Source organism: Tachypleus tridentatus, chromosome 12 (genome assembly GCF_004210375.1).
Source record: "Tachypleus tridentatus isolate NWPU-2018 chromosome 12, ASM421037v1, whole genome shotgun sequence".
NCBI classification, from domain to species: Eukaryota; Metazoa; Arthropoda; class Merostomata; order Xiphosura; family Limulidae; genus Tachypleus; species Tachypleus tridentatus.
Window position 1 is genome coordinate 91,786,453 of NC_134836.1, and position 25,283 is coordinate 91,811,735.

The 25,283-nt window shown below is 33.9% G+C and overlaps 1 long non-coding RNA gene across 9 annotated transcripts in view; it reads right to left on the reverse strand.

The window, feature by feature from the left end:
* The window catches only part of LOC143233990 (uncharacterized), a 135,579-nt gene that overhangs the window by 102,559 nt on the left and 7,737 nt on the right, over window positions 1-25,283 (reverse strand). For 5 of the 9 annotated variants that reach the window (XR_013018466.1, XR_013018459.1, XR_013018465.1 and 2 more), the window contains exon 4: window positions 22,554-22,707. This is a non-coding gene — a long non-coding RNA (uncharacterized LOC143233990). Of the gene's footprint in view, window positions 1-10,377; window positions 10,773-16,451; window positions 16,563-22,553; window positions 22,708-25,283 lie in introns of those variants that run through there. The other 4 variants (XR_013018463.1, XR_013018461.1, XR_013018460.1 and 1 more) reach the window with 4 other exon arrangements.

A 25,283-nucleotide genomic window follows, 5' to 3' on the forward strand; every position in this document is an offset into this window, starting at 1 on the left:
AACTCTTGCACTACTCTATACTGCACTACACTACAATAGTCGGATTGATCTTCAAAATATAACGCCCTCACAGCTGAAAGGGCGAGCATATTTGGTATGACGGGGATTAGAACCGACCAGATTGAGAGCCAAGCGCTCTAACCAACTGGACATGCCAGACCCAAACTAAGGTTATATACAGTTTATATTAATTGTGGTTTACTGCATAAGTTTATATAATTACTAAATATTATTAACAGTAAATGTGTCTACTGTTTTGTATCTCTGAATTAAAACTCTCAGAGAACAGAACAATAGAATCTAGTTAACCATTCAATTAAAAAAATGCATTGTGGTTTCAAACGTTAAGAGTATCTATTTCTTAATTGTACAAAAAAAACTGAAACGAATTATCCCATGTACCAATAAAAATGCTTCTCTCGTAATAATATATAAACACCTTTATTGTGTAGAAATACATGCCCCGGATGTACCATCAAAATTTATATATATAAAGATCATTTTATTGCACTATGCATTTTGAAACCACTGACACAGACTAAATAATAAGGTGTTATAAAACAATTTTTTTTCGAAACACATTTGGAACTTTTAAACATTTATTGTTTTATACATAAAAAATACTCAATATTAAAAAGAACCCCAGGGTTACACTTTCAACCTTCCATTAAATTACACACTTCGCAACCTTTTCTTCAAGGTTCGCTGGACAATGTTTCCTTTTATAACAACAGTTTCAAGCTCAGACCTGCGCAATGGTGTCGTGAATATAACGACTCTTGTTTAATTACTTCACTATCGTTAGGCAGCTCCCCTACACCATATGTATCGTTATAAGGTTAGTTATCTTTAAACTAGTTTCGATTGGAAAAGTTTTCTACATGTGACAAACTGCACACTTGCCTTTCTCTCTCTCTCGTTTTTTTTTTTAAATATAAAAATCACTTTCATTCGACTGATAAGGAGTTAATAGTATACAAAATACATACACACATCGTATTTTTGGGGGCATTAAATACTTGTGTATCTTATAAAGAACTAAACATGGCAAGTATTGTATAATATTGTGTTATCTGTCTTTTTACAGGTACATAAAATGAAAGAAGAGATTACGGTAAAAATGGAAGGTTTGTTTGTTTTTTGAATTTCGCGCAAAGCTACACGAGAGCTTTCTGTGCTAGTCGTCCTAATTTAGCAGTATAAGACTAGAGGGAAGGCAGCTAGTTATCACCACCCACCGCCAACTATTGGGCTACTCTTTTATCAACGAATAGTGGGATTGACCGTAATTTTATAACACCCTTTTAGCCTTGGTCAAGGTACTCTACTCGCGACCCTCAGATTACAAGTAGAGTGCCTTGACCACCTGGCCATGCCGGGTATGGGTGAAGGTTGGGAGTTTATTTAGTATAAATATTAGAGTGGACTTAAATTTAGGGTACCTGCCTTTCTAAAGGCTATCCCCAACTAATTTAGGTGCTAAATCCCAGACATTATTCGTTATGACAATAAGTTGTAAACCTGGACCGATAACGGTAATACGATAAGTACAAACAGTACTCTGTAAAAGTGTTAGGATAAAGTCAAAATTATATTTCAGGCTACTTTCAAAAAACAATGGAAGGTAAATTAGAGGTAAAATATCAAATATTATCAGTAGTCATGTTTAATACAACAGAAACTCAGTGGAAATGGTTGAGTTCAGCAAACAGTTTTTTTTTTTTTTCCTTTAATAACTGCAGACAGTCTTTCAGACCTTGTTACAAGTGTCTTTTGGGGTTTTACTCCAAATGTCTCTAATACATTCCCATAAAGTGTCTTCGTAGTTTGTATGGATATTTTGACCATATTACCGTAGTTAGCTAGGTTATATATGGATATATGTTGACCATATTAGCGTAGTTAGCTAGGTTAGTATGGATATTTTGACCATATTACCGTAGTTAGCTAGGTTATGTATGGATATTTTGACCGTATTATCGTAGTTAGTTAGGTTATGTATGGATATTTTGACCGTATTATCGTAGTTAGCTTGGTTATGTATGGATATTTTGACCATGTTACCGTAGTTAGCTAGGTTATGTATGGATATTTTGACCATATTACCGTAGTTAGCTAGGATATGTATGAATATTTTGACCGTATTACCGTAGTTAGCTAGGTTATGTATGGATATTTTGACCGTATTATCGTAGTTAGCTAGGTTATGTATGGATATTTTGACCATGTTACCGTAGTTAGCTAGGTTATGTATGGATATTTTGACCGTATTATCGTAGTTAGCTAGGTTATGTATGGATATTTTGACCATGTTACCGTAGTTAGCTAGGTTATGTATGGATATTTTGACCATATTACCGTAGTTAGCTAGGTTATATATGGATATATGTTGACCATATTAGCGTAGTTAGCTAGGTTATGTATGGATATTTTGACCATATTACCGTAGTTAGCTAGGTTATGTATGGATATTTTGATCATATTACCGTAGTTAGCTTGGTTATATATGGATAGCGATCCATACTTGTCTTAATAAAATTAAAACATTCTTTTTTATTCTTGGTTGTTTCCTTTTCACTAGCCCGGCATGGTCAGGTGAGTAAGGCACTCGACTCGTAATCTGAGGGTCGCGGGTTCGAATCCCCGTCACACCAATCATGCCGTGGGGGCGTTATAATGTGACTGTCAATCCCACTATTCGTTGGTAAAAGAGTAGCCCTAGAGTTGGCAGTGGGTGGTGATGACTAGCTGTCTTCCCTCTAGTCTTACACTTCTAAATTAAGACGGCTAGCGCAGAAAGCCCTCGAGTAGCTTTGCGCGAAATTCAAAACAAACCTAAACTTTTCACTAACTATATTTGTGTGCGTCAATGATACCAAGCGAGGAATGCACGTACACCGTATTCGATTTTATCAAGATCTCTACCAACGTATCCTTAAATCTAATTATATACCCAAAGTAGCGCATTATTTGTGATATATATAAATATATCTTACAATCCTGTATGGTAAAATAAAGGAATCACTGGGACTCCAGACGGAAAAATTTGTCTGGAAAAGTTACTTATTTTCGTACTTACGTAGATAAAATTCATGATACAGTGAAGCTTTTAGTCACTACATAAACATGTACATTTCGATTTAGGTAGCTTTATAGGTACAATAAGCTTTAGTTTTGCTCAGACAATACTGAGAAATAGTCATTGTTAATACTCAGACGTTTCATCACAGTAGTTACTATTAAATACTACTGTGCTTAATGCTATATAAAGTATAAATAAATAATTATGGAAACATTGAGGGAAAAGGTGTAAATGATGTTATGCAAATGCCAACTTTCATTGTGTGTTAATTAATTACTGCAGAGCACTATCACATCATGATAGCTCATATTGTGATTGGTTGTCACTCAACCAATAAGAAAGTACCAAAGAAATGTAGTGCCTTTACAATTACACGTAACGAAACTATTCGAGAAGTAGTGGTAGTATGTAACAAGTATGCAACAGTTTAACTATTGCCTGTTAAAAAATACACCACGCAAAAAAGTGCTACAAAATTGTGTGTTTCAGTAGGACGTGTACGCAAGGCTCTCAAGACTGGACGTGAAAGTGGCAGTGTTAGTTGTGGAAGTGAGAAAGAAAAAGAAACCGAAACTCAACAAAGGTGATTTTAAGTGTCTCCAAGTATATACGTTATGAGGTGAATGACAGCCGAGTAAAGATCTTACCATAAAGTTTGCTGTAAACATGGGTGTGTGCGAGTATTACCTCGCAAACAGTGAGATACATATTAGCACAAAATAGCAAAAAAATATGTGTAGCGACTCAAAAGCTGCTACAAGTACAGACATGTTTTAATTCATCGTGCCATTCTCTAAAGTATACAACTCATGAGATGGTGATTCACCTTCTAGCAAATGTGGATACAAAACATCCTGACAGTAAAGAGAAACTATCATAAGCAACGACTTAGCTTTCGAAAAGCTTCGAATAAACATTTTTCATGAGGCTGTAGACATTAGGAATGTCAAAAAGCAAATAAAGAAATAAGTTGAATTTTTAGAAGTAGCGCATGACACCCGTTCAACAATATCTCCGAATCGTACGTTAGCAAACTATATGATAGCATGAAAACAAGGTACAACGCTCTATTAACAGCCAGTGTCTCTCACGCAAATTACTAGTACAATTATAAAACTTATTCTGTTTTTATATTGTCTGTGATGTTTATCTTCTACCATAAATGAATTCGACATTTATTTTCTTTAATAGTTGTTTGTGGCTTAAAATCCGAAAAAAAACCCACACGCTTATCGTCAGTAACAAAAACAAGTAAAAACGGGTGATATCATGTGTAATATGCAGAGTTTATCTGTAAAATTTTCTTTGATGCTTAAAATAACAGAACAACATATTCTTATCTATCTTAAATTTTTTTCCATTAATTCCAAATTATAGTATAAATGAAATTACTCGAAAAAATGTTATTAATTATTGAAAATAAGAGAATTACAAAATTCACTTGGTCATGAGTCTTATCAGTAAATATTTGTGTCGTTAGGCTAAGGAGTAGTAAACTTTGATTTAAAAAACTTATTTTCTGTAACTGTAAATATATCACGATGACATTTGGAAGCTGGATATTGAGTAACCTATTGTTGGTGTTGTCGTGTACAAGGTGTTTTAATTGTCAGCTGTTTCAACCCTATTTAAAGTAAGTTTCGCAACCCCTAAGGCAGCACTGACAAGAAAGATGTTCGTCTGATTTTTTTATACGATTTCAAACTTGGATGAAAACACATTAAGGGAAGCAGTTGAGACAGACCCTTGCACAACAATACGTGATCTTGCATAAAAACTAGGCACAAGCAAATCAACCATTGCCAACCGCCTGAGTGCGATTGGAAAGACGAAAAAGTTGGATAAGTGGGTTCCGCATGAGCTGACTGAAGATCAACAAAATCGGCGTTATGAGACCTGTCATGGATGACGCTTCGCAAATTGAACAAATTAAGAATCGAGGTTATGCCTCATCCACCTTATTCCCCAGACCTTTCCCCTACAGATTTTCATCTTTCCAAGCAGTTTGACAAGTTTTTGAACAACAAACGCTTTCACAACCAGGCAGCTGCAGAAAAAGCTTTCAGGGAGTTCATTAACCATAGAAACTCTGGTTTCTACAGCAGGGACATAAACACCATCGTTACACGTTAACAAAAGTTTATTGATGAAAATGGTGTTTACATTGATTAAAGCATGTTTTACAACATTGGTTTATACTCTTCAAAACTTCGCAGTTCAAAAACATTTATTTCTGGACAACCTAATATTTCGAAAACCATTAGGTGTCATTGTTAGTGAGTTCTACAATAATGGCCTTAAATCTGTATCAGTTTAAACAAATCATACTGTATAACTAACTAAATGGACAATCATATTCAAGGAAATAAAGATACAGTAAACATAATTCACAGTACACATTACGAATTTATAACACCGATAGTTCTTTTTATACTTGGCGTCACTGGAAGTTTAATTTTCTCTCCATACACCCATTCTCAATGTCTTTCCTCAAGATATTTCTTTAACTAATGCAAAGTTTTGAACTGAAAAGATAAATTTTACAAAACATTGACACATGGGATGGCTATAGTTAACAATAAATTTGTTTTAAAAATAGACATAATTTGATTTTTAATCCCCAAATATTTAATTAAAAATGACTTAATATTATAATATAAAGCTCGCTACACATTAATTTTGGGATAATCCTAAAAGGAATAAAAACTGGCAATACTATGTATGACAATACCCAGTTTTAGGATCCCTGAATTAAATATCTTTCTAGTATTATTTCTGCTAGGCAACCTTTAAAATCACCACTTTCATTGCGCTGGAACAAATACGTAATAACTAAGATTTTCAATTAAGAGAAGCAAAAAATATCTAGTTAATGACTCGAAAAAAATAACACGATTATCAGAAGAAACAACGGATGTTGGTAATAGTGAGAAATACTTTCAAACTGAGATGGATCTTGCTGTGAGTGCCTAGTATAAATAGTGTTCAAATTAGAAACACTCATGTGAGGAGTATTTTGTGGCAATGAGAGTCCGTTTAGAAGTACATGTGAGCAGAATCTTCGGTAAGAACGTGAGTCGGACTAGTGACATTCATGTGCTGTGTCTGTAGTGAGAACATAAGCTGACTGGACTAGTGACACTCATGTATTGTCTTTGTGGTAAGAATGAATGTTAGACAAGTGACACTCTTGTATTGTCTCTGTGGTAAGAGTGAATGTTGGACAAGTTACACTCATGTATTGGGTCAGAGTAGGAACTTTGAATCTGCAGTGACCAAAAGTAAAACTTACTAACAAGTTATTGCTGTTGGAGGTCTTGAATAAGTTTGTTTAATTTAACTAAAGATAACACATAAATATATTTCACTCGTAATTTCTGTTTGTATATGGAATCATTTGTTGAAACCACATTTAAATTGGTAAAAGTTTAGCAACAGTGCTATATTTTGTATTTAGTGTTTTTTCAAACTTGGAAAAAGATTTTAACACGCATGTTGAGATTATATTAGATTGGATACAGAATATTTTTTATAAGATAAAAGAACCCAAAAGCCCCTAACTAGTGCTGCAGTGTTGCAGGAAGGTTACAAATGTTGATTCTCTCGGTTAAAGTCGCAACACTTTGCTAGCCTGTATTTTCTATAAGTGTCATAGTTATCAAAACCTAAAACCACAATCCTTCTAGAGTATTTTGAAGTGCTGACGTATAAAAACAAACGTCATGAAGTACCAACAATAGAGCGCTAGAACATCATGATAAAGTACTGTTGCTATTATTGTTTTTAACCTAAACACAAACGACATAAAGAACTAACAACAGAGTGCTAGTGAAACACGATAAGCACTGTTGTTATTATTACTTTTAACCTAAACACAAATAAACACCAATATCATGAAGAACTAACCATAGAGTGTGAGAGAAACACAATACTGTTGTTATTATTGTTTTAACCTAAACACAAACGACTTGACAACCAACCACAGAGTGCTAGTAAAACACGATAAAGCACTGTTGCTTTAAGCGTTATTCACGATAATGTTAAAGAGACAGAAATTCAGACAATACTAAGTACTGGAAAGAAACATGAACCACGGTTTTAATTAGTTAGTTTTTCATTTTTTTATGTAAAACAGACTTAAATTCGAACTCTTTGAATGTTTTACGCTTAAAAACAAAATCGTTTACCAGTACATCTGATACACCCCCTAATCCTTTTATCAGTCTACAAGCCCATCACGATTCTCTACGTTTGATACTAAACTGGCCATGAATTGTCTAAGTAGCTTTAAGCGTTTACTGAAGGGAAATGTGAAATGAGAGCCCAAATTTCTATCCCTACCAACATAAGTGGGCTCTTATCTGGGCGTAGGCTGTGATACTACTTACGAATAACATGCAGTTTACATAGCTTGTAATGCTGACTCTCACTTAGACTATAATTTAATGCCTGTCGCCACAAATAACACACGAGAGAGACGAGAGAATATCTGTCTCCTTGGGTAATTATAATGGAAGTTAATATATCTTGGTATAAAGTAGCGGTTGTACCTATACTTTCTTCTAAGTAACATTCAAGTGAATCAAGCACAAGTGGATATATTCTTAATACAACTGATATCATGTTCTCTTCTCAACTTCGATCGTATAAGACTGTAAGAGTTCTGAAAAAACAAATACAGTGAATAAAAATAAAAACGTATGTTATCTTCTGGGTGCCCCCAGTGGCTCAGCGGTATGTCTGCGGACTAAAAACCGGGTTTCGTATACCCGTGGTGGGCGGAGCAGAGATAGCCCATTGTGTAGCTTTGTGCTTAATTCAAACCAACCACAACAAATGTTCTAGGCACACATAAAAATATGCGGTCATATGGGCTTTGTTTTTATTTATATTTTCCCCGAAGAAATAACTTTAGAAATATAGATAAACACACTTCAAATCTCCGACGTGTTCATGAGGAAACAAAAAAAAGGAATTTACATTATATGTAATTTTGACCATTAAAATTCTATTTTATACACAGGTAAAAAAAGCCAAAGTAAATAAGATTATACAATTGCGACATTGTAACATAAAACATACGTAACGACACTGATTGTTATTTCAATATAGAACGTAAAATAAAACAAAAACGGCGATTATTTGTTTTGATTTCCGACGATTTGTTTTATAACAAATAGGATTTTGTGTGGCATACACAAACATACAAACATTCAACCATGAAAGGATGTTTACATTGTCCATAAAATTGAGTATCATAACCCCAAAGTTCAAGTACCTTTGGCACACGTCCTGGGCTAACATTTGTAAAAAAAACAAAAAAAAACGAGTTTATTGGAAATTTCCAAATACTTTACAGTAACGAATTAGAAACTCTTATCTGTCATTCTACTGAACCCCAAGTATTTGTTTCTCAATAGAATATCGTAAGTTATTGCCAAGTATTTAAAATAAAAGAAAAAATCATTAAGAGATCTTTTCTTTTCGTCACAAACTTTGAAACAATCTTAATGTAAGAAAAAGAGCAGTTAAAATGTCCTCTAAAATCATAATAAAAGTAAATACTATTTACAATATAAATTTAATTTATAAAAAATAAAATGCAACAATTATTCCTTAAAGAGTGACAACAATTTCTATAGGGTGTTCGGAAAGTCACTGTGCATTTACATATGTATTTACAGACATGTTTCAATATTGAATACAGGAGGTAAATATGAATGACAATTATAGACAATGTTGAAATTGACCCCTATTGGCATCAATACAGGCTTGGATCCTTCTTATTTTGTTTCTAAACACCGCTATCAGTTGCTGGCTTGAAATAGACTGAATAAAATATGATTACAAAACTGCACAGTGACCAAACACCCTGTATAATTAGTATAAACCAAGACATGATTGTCTGGTTCAGTTAAATTATATATATAATTTCAATCAATGGTCGAAATCTTTCTTTTTTAAATGGTGAATTACTTTAGGTATTACAGTTTATTTCTCTGCCGAAGTGTATATTCTTGTTTGTTTGTTTCTTTTTTGGATTTCGCGCAAAGCTATTCGAGGGCTATATGCGCTAGCCGTCCCTAATTTAGCAGTGTAAGACTAGAGGGAAGGCAGCTAGTCATTACCACCCACTGCCAACTCTTGGGCTACTCTTTTACCAACGAATAGTGGGATTAACCGTCACATTATAACGCCCCCATGACTGAAAGGGCGAGCATGTTTGGTGTGACGCGAATTCGAGCACGCACCCGTCGGATTACGAGTCAAGTGCCTTAACCACCTGGCCATGTCGGGCCTTGAAAACTAATAAGTCCATTCACTTTACATAAATTTACTCTATATGATGTACATAGATTTAACAGGTAGTGAAATGTTTAAAAACAAAACAGTAATTTGAAGGTTAAAAGGCTACTGGACCAAAATAAATGTTATTAAAGATATAAATACATAACTTAACTTATAGCAGTCTATCTTGCTTTGTTAATAAACTTACGATTATTGAGCTCTTCAGTTTATTAAAAAGCTGCATTTTAATAGATTAAAGTTCTTGGTGGGTCGGCGCTAAAAATCGGGTTTTGATACCGTGTTGGACAGAGCACAGAATGCCCATTCTGTAGCTTTGTACTTAACGATAAATGAACATTAACTGAAAACTCTATAAATGCCATATATCAAATACAGTAAAATCTTCATTTGCTAATTCATCGTCAGACATTGAAGATATAAGTCCGTTCGTAAAATCAACAAATATCAGAAATCCTGACGAAATACAAAAGCCGAATGTGTTTGTGCTAGAAATAAAATTCAATCAATATAAAACATAAAAAACTGCAAATTATTAATAAAACATGATGATAAAGTTAGGTGATAATGTTGTAAAACATGCACCACACATTATGATTTCTGTAAAACATTCGCGATTTTCGTGTTATCACTTGTATTAAAAATTCATTAATGGTATATGTTATGCACGACTGAATAAATTGTATGCATTTCCTCAGCCTATTGTGCCATCAATTCTCATTGAACCAACACGTTCAATCACATCCTTACCCAGGAAATATTTCCGAGATTCATCACATCCGTTCTATACAAATACACTTTTTTATTCAGCCTTCACACTTACACTATTAATAGTTAACAATAAAGAGGGAAGCGGACTAAATATCCGCTTTCCTTTTGTTTTCGAACTCTCCGTTTATTGTTCATTCACGTAGCTTCTACATAAATACACAAAACTTAAACCATGTTCCACGAAACGATTTGTTTAACCTATGTAACATGGAACCTACCTGAGTGTTTCCAGTCGTACAACATCATCCAGAAAATTTCGAGCTCGTTCGATAGTTGTTGATGTTGGTTTATATACGTTTTGCAATGGAACCTGAACGCCTCGCTCTGGCAAATGTTTTGTCATGCACTTATACACCAGTATGTATTTAGCGGGAAATTATTTTGTCTTCTAAAAATCATGCTTTTCTTTTTTTCTAATGGGTTGCAATTACTTTATTTTCTAAAATATCGTGCGATGCGTATTGCAAACTTTCCATCAGAACTGGTATAGCTCCAACCATAAAGAAATCTAGGCTGCGTGCGCCATGGCAACTTAAAGTTCGCCTAAGTGGGCACTGTAAAGCACAAAATTCTGAAGGTTAAGAAGTTTACGGTGCTTATGAACCTAACAAACGAAGAGTTTAAATTAGTTGGTTTCTCGTCACGCGTGATTGCTGCGAGACTCGACTAGTGGCCAATCAGAGGAAAGAATAAAGTATGAATGGACCGCCTTGGGCTTAGTTTTTGTGAGTAGGTTCACATTGTTTTGATCTTATGAAATAAAGATTTTCAAGGTGATAAATGAGACACATCAGGAATCCGTTCACGTGACCACTTGGTGATCACACTAAAATTTTCTTCCATTTGATAATTAATAGCAAAATATGAATCCGAAGTTTCCATTAATACGATGCTTACCTAAACAACACAACCGATTCTGAAATTGAAGGCCCTCTCGACACCGTATTATTTTGTAACAGCGCTACATTCCTAGTGTGACGAACATTCTAGAGCCTGATGGTCACGGTATATTTTGCTTAATATCAGCATTTTATTGCATTATTACATATAGGAATTTTAAAGGAAAATTACATTTGGAATTTGGATTTATTTTGCCCCATAGTTTGTTTACATAAACAGTTTTCGAATAAAAGAATTACTACGAATTTATCACACATTTTGTTGTTGTTTGTAATTAAGCGTAAAGCTACACAAATGAATATCTGTGCTATGCCCACCATGTGTATCAAAACCTGGCTTCTAGTAGTATAAGTCTATAGGCCACTCATCTTATCCAAAGCGATAGTAATCTCCTGGGCCCTCAGCGTTTTTTTCCGCACATAAACAATGGATTTTTTTTCTGCATATTCTTAGCACGATCATCAAGGAGCAGGTTTGCATGGAAGAATATTAATCACGACTCTTTTTCTTTATAGTTTCTCAAAAACTAGTAATGTAGGTTAGAATGCCCATCTGTTATTTCACGTCTTTTCTTTAGGCATGTAAGGCTTCAATTTTAATGTCTTATGCTGTGGCTATGGTATTTTTCTAAAAGTGGTAAAATAACATTTTCTTGTATACTGGAAGCACATTTATATATAAAAAAAAGCATTTAAACTAAATTGTCTTTTGCTTTCACAACTTAACGAAGGTTGCTTACATATATGCATTAACAGAAAAAAATAAAATTAAACTTTGAAATGATGAAATAACATATCGAACAGTACAGAACCGTGGAAAGTGAGTTCCAAAATTTACATTAATAAAACAATCTCCTGAAAATAACCTTACAATAGTGATTTGGGTTAATATTTTACAGAATTTATAAGTTTGTAAATACGAAATCAGAGCGCAAGGATTAATTAGAGACGGTAAGTCTACGGATTTACAACCCTAAAATCAGGGGTTCGATTACCCTCGGTGGGCTCAGCAGATTGCCCGATGTGGCTTTGCTATAAGAAAAACACACACACATACATTAATTCAATAAAAGAAGAGGGGGGTTGCAGACAGACTTCTATGTCACTGGAACCATGAGTGTTTCTAGACATATTATAGGTACTTCAGTGATAGATAATTTCGCTAAGCAGATCTTTAGGTAAGGGGAAAAACACTACTATCATTGGGGTTACACACGTGATAACCTAGGTCAGAGTGATTATAGAATGATTTTTCTTTACAGTTTGCCCCTTGCTACCATTTAATATTATTTTTATTAATTATAATTATTATTGTAGAATTTTAACAGTCCTTCTGAAAGAGAATATGATATAGTAAGCAAGATACTCGGTAATATTTCAGAAAACACAGTTGTTGTTTTTACAAATAATAGTTAGTTTAGAAATGGAGAATGAACTATTTTATTTGTTTGATGTAAGTTATCTGTAACCGAGCATCAAGGATGATGACCCACAATGGGACAGAGGCAGGCTTACAGAATTAGAACGCTAACATTTGGGGTTCGAATTCCCGAGGTGGGCACAGGAGACAGTTGAACGTGACTTTTCTCTAACAGTGAATAGTTATTTTGATTATATTATTAATTTGTAAATTATCTATATGTCTTGATTTGTAGCATCAATTAATTCATATCTCAGAGGCCTGGCATGTCCAGCTGGTTAAGGTGCTCGACTCGTGATCTGAGGGTCGTAAGTTCGAATCCCCGTCACACCAAATATGCTTGCTCTTTCAGCCGTGTAGGAGCTATAATGTGACGATCAATCCCACTAATCGTTGGTTAAAGAGTACCCAAGAGTTGGCGGTGGGTGGTGATGACTAGCTGCCTTCTCTCTGGTCTTACACTGATAAATTAGTGACAGCTAGTGCAGATAGCCCTCGTGTAGTTTTGGACGAAATTCAAAAACAAACAAACATATCTCAGACGTTCTTCGAGAATTATACCAATATTTTACATATCTGATAATTCTTTATGAAAAGGATGTTTGGCAAAAGGTCATAAGAGTAGCAGTATGTTAAAAATAGATCCTACATGTTTTATGTGCTTATTATTAATTTTATTTCTAAATGACAAATGTATAATGTTCTTATTGCATTACTGTTTGAATTTCGCGCAAAGCTACACGAGTGCTAGTTTCGCTAGCCGTCCCTAATTTAGCAGTGTAAGACTAGAGAGAAGGTAAATAGTCATCACCACCCACCGCCAACTCTTGGACTACTATTTTATCAACGAGTAGTGGGATTGGCCTTGACTTTAAAACATCCCCACAGATGAGATGACAAATATGTTTGGTGTGATGAAGATTAGAACACGCGACTCTCAGGTTACAAGTTGGTCGCCCTAACCACCTGGCCATGCCGGACCTCCTGCATTACATTATTAATTAATCGTTTCTTCGTATCAATTTCTTTTCTTGTGACACAATTTGTTGGAGTGTTAAATATCCATTTAATTCTTTCGTTCACATTATCTAATTACGCTAATTATCACTGTACATGGATTCTCAAAGTAACTTCATTGTAAATTATTTACAGGATCGTTAAAAAAAACTTAACAGAAAAGATTGAGGTCACCACGGGCTCAAGGCCAATCTTTCAAACAATCAGCAATGCTGTTGGTCAGTTATACTTTTGTTAGTAATTTAAATTTAACAATAAAATAGAAGTTTAACTTCAATATTCGTGAAAATTATAAAATAATAATAATAATAAGTTAGAAGTTTAACTCCAATATTTGTTTAAAATATAAAATAATAATAATAATAAGTTAAAAGTTTAATTCCAATATTCGTGAAAAATATAAAGTAATAATAATAAGTTGGAAGTTTAACTCCAATGGTCGTGAAAATTATAAAATAATAACAATAATAAGTTAGAAGTTTTCCTCCAATATTTGTTTAAAATATAAAATAATAATAAGTTAAAATCTTAACTCCAATATTTGTAAAAATTATAAAATTATAATAGTAATAAGTTCGAAGTTTAACTCCAATATTCGTGAAAATTATAAAATAATAATAATAAGCTAAAAGTTTAACCCTAATATTAGTTAAAATTATAAAATAATAAGTTAGAAGTTTAACTCCAATATTAGTTAAAAGTATAAAATAATAATAATAAATTAAAAGTTTAACTCCAATATTCGTGAGATATTATCAGCCACTTACATAATTTTAAACAAAAATTGAAAACATTTATTTCACGCATGTTGTAATAATACAAAAATAAATGATATTTTACACTAACGAGAATTGAGCATCATACTATATTTATTGTAACTACTAACTTATCAAACAAGGAATGTTACCCTTAATATTTATCTCAATATCTATCATTAAGTTATAACACCAACCTCGTAGATAATTAAGGCTACATTGTTACTTGTTGTAATATTTTCTTCTTAAATAGTTTATGTTAAAATTTCAATGCCGTGAATGAAGAATCTGGACTTTTCAACACTGTCAATGCCTTTAATGACGTGTTTGATTAATACGTTTCATGACACATGTAGTTGAAATCAAGATATTTCAATTCAGACAAATGCTATATAAACAATCACAATTTGTCAAATTGAATGAACTAGCAGAAACACCTGTTTGCACTAGTAATTACTAATCGTAGTATTTGTGAATCTCACTGAAAAAAAGCCTTTCAGTGGCTCAGCGGTATGCTAACCGTCCAACGCTAAAATCCGGGTTTCGATACCCATGGTGAGCAGAGCACAGATAGCCCATTGCATAGTTTTGTGCTTGATTCAAAACAACAACACTGAAAAAAATTAGAAAAAAGTGGACATTCTCTTAAAACGGATTTTTCTGGGAAATACTGTGCGGGAAAAGTGTTCGGATTATGCTGATGTATCTAAAGTGTTTTTATATATCAAAGGTGGTGTATATTATTTAAAAAATAACAGTTTTTTATCTCAATTTTAGTATATATTTAGAAATTACATCAATAAACATGTATTCAAAAACCCCAAGTACAGTCCCAGTAAAGGTCATGATAATGTTGTGAGGAGAGTAATTTTGTTTAAAGTTGTGTTCTATCATAAAGAAATGGTTGTTGCATATACAGCAGTTTTGTTTTAATACCCAAAGTGTGAAATTTTTATGGATTTTTTTGTGGTGTAATTCAATAGATGGCGTAGGAGTTTTGGTTATATTCATAGATAGTGACGTACACGCTGTGTCCACTACAGTAAGATTATATTGGACAATACATCAAGTACCCCACTAGTACAACGGTAAGTTTATGGATTTACAACGCTAAAATAAGGGGTTCTATTCCCCTCAGTAAGCTACGCAGATAGTCCGATATGGTTTTGCGATAAGTAAAACAGCAATAAATTATGAACCAATATTTAAATAACAACGAAAATCAGTAGACATTTTTTATAAAAACAAAAAAAGAATTATAAATTGAGTAGCGTGAGAGGTAGATCGTACCGATATCAGACTCGAAATAGTGAGAATATGAAGACTCATAGTTTTATATATGAGACTAAGGAACGCTTTCCTGGACGCATTTTACTTTCAATTTAATGATTAAGCAAATTAGTGATAAGAACATGAACTATCTGAATAAAAGTGAAAACATGGTTTAATTTTATAAAGAGAAATGCAAAAAAATTGATCTATTATGCTACGTATGCTTGTGATAAAAGCGGTTTAGTTGTTTTTTTCTTAATTTCGCGCAAAGCTATACGAGAACTATCTCTGCTAACCGTCCTTATTTAAACATTGAAAAAACTAGAGCGAAGGTACCTAGTAAACACCATCGACCACCAACTCTTGGGCTACTCTTTTACCTAATAATAGTAGGATTGATCGTCACATTATAATGCCCAAACAGCTGACGGTAAATTACGAGTTAAGTGCTCCTAACCTCCTGCCAGTGCTGACCCCTTAAATTAGGAACCAGGTTATTACAATTTTAGATCAGTAAATTAAAGGACAATGGCTACCTCGTGTTCCAAATCTTTCTCCCGAAGTTTTAACGTCACTTCTATTAAAATAACGTTCTACAACGAATACCTTACCAGGATGGTCAATTCTGCTAGGAAATTATTTATAGAAATTGTTGTTACATTTTACGTTATGAAAAATATAACACTATGAAAAAAAGAGATTTCAAGTGTAGAAATACGTTTCACACCAGTCAATATCACAAAGTAATGTTTCTATAGCTTATTGACGCCAACTATAAGCAGCCATCCTATTATAAGGGAAAATAATCATGTATTGGCGAAGGAATGCATATGTAAAATGTATACATACAGCATATAAAATAATTGTATATATATATATCTTAGGAAAATCAGTAAGAGTGAATATATACATATGCTAGTAGAGATATCCAACCACAAAAAACATATATTTATCTCGTTAGGCTCACTGTAATAGACAGCTTGCGTTTTGTCGTTGACCGTGCAAGTTTGCTGAATACGGCCGATCACTGTTCTCTTGGGCTGTATCAAGGAGAAAAATTTAAATAATGAGCAACACACGAAACGTTTCTCCGAAGTTGTTCAGTGTGATAAACGTATCAAAAACACAAACAGCAAAATCACAAAACCAACATAAAATTACACACTAACCAAAGTTTGTCCCTCAAGAAGAAAGGTGCACCTTTCGAAAGCGCTCCAGTTATAAGGTTTCTATTTCATTTTGATCAAGAATTCTTGGATCTACGTGTTTTTAGAGCACCAACCAAAGTTTATAAGGGTTCCAAGGTTAAAAAACACATTGTTCCTACACAATTAACCAAATATCCCGATTTTGTCTTTTGACTCCTATCAAATACGCGTATTTAAAAAAAGAATCTCCATAAAAATGTGTTGCTAAGTGACTGTCAGTTACACCATATATGATGAACGTAGTCACAAACATTTATCTTTAATAACGTTAATAATTATCACAGACCTCCCCCATCTCCTGGGCAAAGTACAAATGGCCTAATGTGTAGCTTTGTGCTTTCAGACAGTTACCTTGTACTAGGCAAACTGGTGTGCGTATACGAAGTTAGTTTTATTTTGAAAAGATTATTTATATTCAAATAAAATCATTTGTACAAGTGATTACACGAATTTATGTGCAATGATATAACAGATGTTACAAGTTAGTAGTACCGAATTAAAGGAAAATACTGGAAAAAACACATGTTCATTTAAAACATCTACGGACTTTATCAGTTAAATTAACCTTAATGAATATATTTTATTTGTTTAATTTCGCATAAAGCTGCACGAGGGTTATCTACGCTAGCCGTCTCTAATTAAGTAGTGTAAGACTAGAGGGAAGGCAGCTAGTCACCACTACCCACCGCCAACTTTTGGTCTACTCTTTTACCAACGAATAGTAAGATTGATTGTCACATATAACGCTCCCACGACTGAAAGGGTGAGCATGTTTGGTGCGACGGCAATTCGAGCCCGCGAATAAATAAACAAATTACACACTCCGCGGCCATGAATGCATTATACAATTGACGACCCAATCCGATTATTTTTAACAAGAGTAGTCCAACTGTTAAAAGTGGATGGTGTTCACTAGATGCCTCAGCTGTAATCTGTCACTCGCAGTTTCACACAAAATCCAACAAACATATAAACAAGTGATCTGTTCACTAGTGAAATAAAGAAGATATATGTTGAAATAGGATATATACGATTGAAGCAATATGCTGTCTTTCTAGTTCAACCTGTATTCGCGATTCTCATGTAAGAAATACAATTACGTCATCCAAAACTAAGATCAACTGTTATAGCCACGTGTAGAAAGAGGTATTTGTCCTTAATGAAGCAGAGCAGGAAATGCAGAAAGTAAAATAAAACACATTATTACACCTGAACATTTCAAGTGATAAGTAAAAATCAATCGCCTTAGTTCTTCCAGTTCTCATGATACCTATGTGAAAAGTATAATAAAAATTAAGATGTTGGGGTCAGTAACTGACTACTGTTAGTTGAAAGGAATTGTAGCAAACTCTGCATCCACCCTAATAAATATGCTGTTAAAGTGAGCATTCGGAAAGGAAGCTTGTCATCACCACCAACTGCCAACTCTTTGAACAATGACTAGTGGGATTGTCTGTTACATTATAACTTCCCCATGGCTGAAAGAGCAAGCGTGTCTCGTATGACGGGGATTCACACCGGCGACCAAAAAATATCGCGAGTTAAGTGCCCTAACCTCCTGGCCACATCTGAGCCTTTTCATTGTTCCAGTTGTACGGATGAGCTTAAAACGTTACATTTAAAACATTTTTCAAATAATTTTAATTAATAAAATAAAATATTAGAACAGGATTTAAACTTTAAGAAGGTTACAAAGTACTGTAGTAGCCACATGTATTTTTATATGCTAATTGATGTGTTACCCGTGTATAATTACGGTTTATTTTTATATAATCCAATAATTACACACTACTTTTTTACTTCTAGAAACAATACACTTTTGTCAATAGTTTCAAGTCTGGACTCAACTTCATTCAAGTTAAGTTGATATAATAAAGAGTTGGTGATGGGTGATGCTTTCCATTTAGTCTATCACTGCTAAATTAGGGATGGCTAGTGCAGATAGCCCTCTTGTAGCTTTGGGCTGAATTCAAACAAATCTGTCCACCAGTGGAACAGAGACAAGTCTACAGCTCTAGAACGACAAACTCAGTTGTTTGATTCTCCTAGGTGGACACAGCTGATAGCCCGATGTGGCTTTGCTATAACACACACAACATAAAAAAAAACTACATCGAAACTAAACTAGGCTAAACGCAAAGTTTTAGTTTCGATTTATTCAACGTTTGCTCTGTTTTGAATCCTTTTTTGAGCCATTAAAGATCTCTAATTTCTTCTAAGTAAAATATATTAACTCATTAAGTTATGAAATATTTAATTTCACTTCAGTAAATTTGAATATTACATTTAACACTTTCCTTTCAAGACTTCTCAGTGAGCATACCCCGCCAGTAATGAAAAAGTACAATTGACTAAAATCGTATCTTGTTTAAGCCTCGCCAAAACGGCTGGGTTATTTTAATAGATTTTACCGCTAGTTATTAGATTATATTACTAATAAAGAGACATTTCGACAAGGGGAAGGTCAGAGCGTGTACAAGAAACTATAATTTATAACAAATTCTCTAACAAACGACTAAGTCCTCAATTTATTTTGAGTTAGTCAACAAATTACATTAGTGAGCAAAGAGACAATATTGAAAAACCCTGTAACTCGAGCGCTTTCGAATATCAAACCTTTTTTTCAAATTTTTTCGAATCTCCGTCACACCAAACAAGCTCGCAATTTCAGCTGTGGGGGCGTTATAAGGTGAAAGTCAATTCCACTATTCGTTGATAAAAATGTAGCCCAAAAGTTGGCGGTGGGTGGTGATGACTAGCTGCCTTCCTTCTAGTCTTACACTGCTAAATTAGGGAAGGCTAGCACAGATAGCCCTCGTGTAGTAACAATCGTAGCAGAAAAAAATTGATGAAACAAAATCTTATATCTTTAAAAAGCAACTGTTTCAAGATGCAAAAATTAATTATCGCTCCATGACGTCACTGACGCACGTCGTAAAAGATTAAGGTGAGAATCATTATATGTGTGATCAACCTGGTTGTAATGTTGACCAACAGGTTTAGTGCAGGTTTTTCGCGAAAACCTTCAGCGACTTTACGACCTGTCTTTCCGTCGCATAATTTCCCGTATCTGTTGCAAAGAATGTATGGTATAATAAAAGTGAGCGATTAACTGATGGTGAGGTTGGACTTTGCATCTGATATGATTGTTCTGCAATGAACATGAGAATGAGTTACAGCGTTCAGTCTCTCACAAGTTGTACACTCTTGCATGTCGTTCTAATTATTCACATTCTTTGTGAAGGAAGTTTAAACATGTTTATCTTTGATTGCCTGGTCCTTGTTTATGCTGCGTACTTCACGTTATTGCTAATGTACAAAAGTATTCCAAATGGTTCGCAGAGATATGATTTGAAAATAGCACATATTTTAAATTGAATAAATACTATCTTAAATACGAGTAAGTCTCTTTATATATAGTTTTAAGTTTTCAAGAATTAATTACCCGAAGAAATTTGGTAGTTAATTTATATAAGATTTATCTAGCCCAAAGGAAAATTGTTTATCCAAAAAAACAAATGAATTATAATGATTAAGGATTAAGTCACCTGATGAGTTTCTCCTGTTAATGGTGAATTCACTACACTCATACAGTGGAATCCACTAGGAGAAGAAAAATAAAATTATGTCACAGCTAGACGAATTATATCAAAATATGTTTATACAGTTCAAGAACTCTCTTTTTTTTATCAGGTTGATTGGATGAATTTCGCGCAAAGCTCCACGACAACTATCTCCGCTAGCCGTTCCCAATTTAGCAGTGTGAGAATAGATTTGGTTTGATTTGTTTGAAACTTCGCACAAAATTAAACGAGGGCTACCTACACCACCCGTCCCTAATTTAGTAGTGTAAGACTAGAAGGAAGTCAGCTAGTTATCACCACCCGCCGCCAACTCTTGGGCTACAATTTTACCAACGAATAGTGGGATGGACCGTCACTTATAACGCCCACACGGCTGAAAGGGCGATCATGTTTGGTGTGACGGGAACTGAAACCCGCGACCCACAGATTTCGAGTCGAGTGCTTTAACCACCTGGCCATGCCAGGACTCGTAAGACTAGAGGGAAGACAATTAATTAGTCATCATCACCAACCGCCAACTTTCATGCTACTTTTTTTTATTAACAAATAGTGGGATTGACCGTCACGTTATAAAACTCCCACGGCTGAAAAGGCAAGCATGTTTGATGGGACAGGGAATCGAGCCCGCAACCAACCTCCCTACCCACTTGGCCACGCCGGACCCTATCAGGTTGAAGAAAATGTATGGAGCGAAAAGACACAATCAAGGAATTGCTTTTAAAATTTTATGTCAAGTGAATGATGCATAGTGCTCAAGTTCAAATTTCGGTAAAAAAAGTGGTATGTTTTGATGATATTTATTAAATTTCGTAAAAAAAATAACCTCACTATGATTAATATCATTATTTTGAAATTGCTCTCAGATGTCAGTATGTTTGTGCAATTAGTAATGTTAAAAATAATTATTCTGTTTTGAGATTAATCAAAGCTTCAAGGCCAAGCTTCGCATTTGGTAAGCCTGCCCAGATTGTGAAGCTGAGGATCATAGTTCGCAACTTATTGACCCAGAAAATTATGGTCAGAGTTTTATAAACGTTGATGCGCTATAAAAGTGACAGCCAAATCCCGCTATATGATCAAACATGAGAACTCAAGGCTTGGGCGCTGGGTGCTACTGATTACCTGTCTTCACTTAGCCTAAAAGCTCAAAATTATGAACGGTTGTGTGACATTGTCTAAATTCCGAAACAAACAAACAAAAATCTGTCTCGAAGCTGCAAAGTATCTCAGTAAAATAATTACATTCATTTTTGAAAGAAAGCCAATCGCATTGCGTACCTCCCGTAAGCCGATTGCTGAAAGCCAATCATATTGCGTACCTTTCGTGAGCCGATTGCTGAAACGAATTATTTCCTTCGGATTCAATTATTGAATAACGAGTTTCGAAACTTATCATTAAATTTGAAGTAAGATAATTTCCTTTGAATTAAATATATGACATTAAAAAATAGTCAAAATAGGCGTTCAGAAAATCAATTTAAGCTTGTGTTTAGATAATTACATCTTAAGATATACATTTTCTCTTTGCCTCTGGCGAAGATAAAAAGAAAAAGAAACGATTTCTCTGGCATTAAATGAACTGGCATGCTAACAAACTACGCGGAATGTAATAACACTATCAAATAAAATCATAATCTGACTGATTGTAAACTTGTGGTCATTCTGAAAATGATTACACTAAACCCTAAAAATAAAGATCAGAGGGAGGAATTCTATCGGACTGATTGGTTTGTTTTGAATTTTGCGCGAAGCTACACGAGGGATATCTGCGCTAGCCTTCCCTAATTTAGCAGTGTAAGGCGAAAGGGAAAGCAACTAGTCATCACCACCCACTGTCAACTCTTGGGATACTTTTTTACCAACGAATAGTTGGATTGATCGCCAGATTATATCGCCCTCACGGCTGAAACATTATCTTTCCGAGTTTTTAATAAAGTTATACAGGTTTTAACCATATTTTATTTTAACAACTCAAGTTAAAAAAAAGAAATAACCAAACTGTTTCGTAGTACTTATATTCGTTTCTCGCTCACGTCGTTGAAATTGATATATTTGTCTTCATAGTGAGACGGTACACGTTTGTGTCTGTTTTACTGATAAGAAAAAAGACCCAGAACAAATACACTGAAGAAATATATAAAATTTATAATTGATTTTACAAAGTAGATAAACTTATATGTTCATGATTTTATTCGTAAGCATCTCATTACCACAGACACACATAAAAACAACAACTCACCTTTCGCCATTTCAGATCATGATGAATGTGTTATAATAAAGAAGGTCCAATCCCTCAAATCCATCATAGTAACCAAAGTGTTGACGGTGGCTGATGTTGACTAGCTACCTTTCCTCTGGTCAATATTAAATCAAAAGTAGCTTTGTAATAATAGCTGAAACAAGTAAGTTTATAAGAATGTGTAATTATTCTTAGTAAAATCAGATGTTCGATTCCTCTTGGTAAACAGAAAAGATAACTGATTTTAATGTGCTATAACAACATACATATATTTTCCCTTTCTTAAATTTCAAACTTTTACATTCCACCTTCACAACATTTTGTTGTTGTTTTGAATCAAGCAACAGCTACACAATGGATTATCAGTGTTCCGCCCATCACCAGTATAGAAACCCGGATGTTAATGTTATAAGTTCGCAGACATGCCGCTGTGCCACTAGGAGGCAAACAAAAATAAATTTCCTCTTACAACTATTATTTATACTAAGCTGTAAAGGCATAAAAATAATTTAGGCAACTACCATATCGAGAAATGATTTTTAACTTTAAAAATTATACTTTAAATATTGTGAATGTGATATAATATAAATCACTAAAGTTTTATAGTTTGGGTATATTCCTCAAAGTGAAAATAAAAATTCGAAATGAAAGGGTACGTAGCTTTGTCTTATAGCAAAGCTACATGGGCCTATCTGCTGAGTCCACCGCGAAATAAAAGGAGGCTTTAAAAGTGGCTAGAATTTTTTCTGCAGTTTGTTTCGAACGTCAAATACGAAGTCTAGTTTTAAGTTTTTAACAAGAAATAATAATCTAAAGAAATGTGTTTTTACAATTATGTAATACATGTATATCGCAGGAATAATTACTTTATAAAAATTATATCTTTAAATAAGTCATTGTTAAAATTTTATAATGGTAATTAACATACATTTTTCAAAAATATGCACACTACTTTGGAAATGGTTACATACAAAGAAAGCCACATGAAAAGTGTTAACTGAAATTACTAAAACTAAAAAACAAAACCGAACATTTTCATGTTCGAAATGAATTGTACCTTTCATAATCTGCAAGCAATTTTGAGATTAGAGACAATATAGAATTACCTTCTGTTTGGTTGTTTATTTGTTGTTTTAGCCTAAAGTAAAAACATAGATAATACGCTCTCAGACACCGGAATTCATGGTTATAAAGTCCATTGATCCAACGGGAGACAATGGAATACGTTGTGAATGTGGTGAAAATTATTATAAGCGTAATAATAGATAATGGATAACTGAGAAAGAAATGGTAATTAATTATAACATGTTAAAGTTAAAATCGTACAAGTAGTCAAATTGATTGTTTGAGCAGCTTTGTTTAATAAAAAAAATTCCTCATGACAATTGTTTTAGCGTGTTGGGAGGAAATAACTGTTTTTTTTTCTTACGAGTAACATAAACTTAGTCAAATCACGAACGGGTTTGAATCCCCGTCACACCAAACATGCTCGTCCTTTCAGCCGTGGTGACGTTATAATGTGGCGATCAATCCCACTATTCCTTGGTAAAATAGTAGTCCAAGAGTTGGCAGTGGGTAGTGATGACTAGCTGCCTTCCCTCTAGTCTTACACTGCTAAACTAGGGACGAGTAGCGCAGATAGCCCTCGTGTAACTTTGTGCGAAATTTAAAATCACGAAACCTCAAAACTTTGTGAGGCCTAACAATACACATTTGTTTCTTGTAATTTTATTCTATAAGCATTATCATCACTAACTTGCGCTACTTCAATCTACATCAGCCAAAAATACATGAAACAAAGCCAAACTTTTATGTATTGTTTCGTTTTAAAATTCATCCCAACGTCTTTCGTATCTCTAAACTAAAACTGTTGAAGCTAAACATCATCATTTTAATCTTGTAAAATTTTCTGAGAAAAACGGTCGAATTTATTAATTTCTGTTATCAGAATATCTGATGAGCATAAATGTAGTATTATCAACATACCTGAAAGCATAAACACGAGAAAAACAAAACATCCATAAGTTGTGTAAATGTAAGCCAACACAATATTTCGATGTAAAATATATAATTTACGACTATGTATTATAGACACAATAATGTTGAACGGTACAAGAGAATGGAAGACAGAAATTATATGTCACCAAAACACTAACGATGAAGGGAAATAACCCATTTTTAAGTGGTCATTTTTGCCCTTACGACGGAATTTTTTTTTTCGCAAGATGTCTCCCTTCCAACAGTTTTTAAAGATAAAGTTAACTAAAATATTTGCACAATTGTGGAGGTATATTAAAAGATAAAGGAATAGTTTATGGCTAATTTTATGGTTGGAATTTCATTTAAATCACTCGCATGTCGGTGCTTCCATAGACGTCAAACCTATACTTTGATATTAAATATTAAGTTGTTCTAAAGCAAGATGAAAATATTCCACGAATATTGTACGTGATGGAATTAATAGTATACTGTGTAGTCCACATTCGCTCTAGTATTTAAAAACCGCATTTTCACGTTTGGTATGTACATAACACGTAGGTATTAAGTAGTGATATAAAAATTTTGGTTATGATTTGTTTTAAATTTCGTGCAAAGCTACACGAAAAAAATGCTTGCCATTTCAGCCGTGTGGGCGTTATAACATGATAGTCAATCCCACTATTCGTTGGTAAAAGAGTAGCCCAAGAGTTGGTGGGTGGTGATGACTAACTGCCTTCCCTCTAGTCTTAC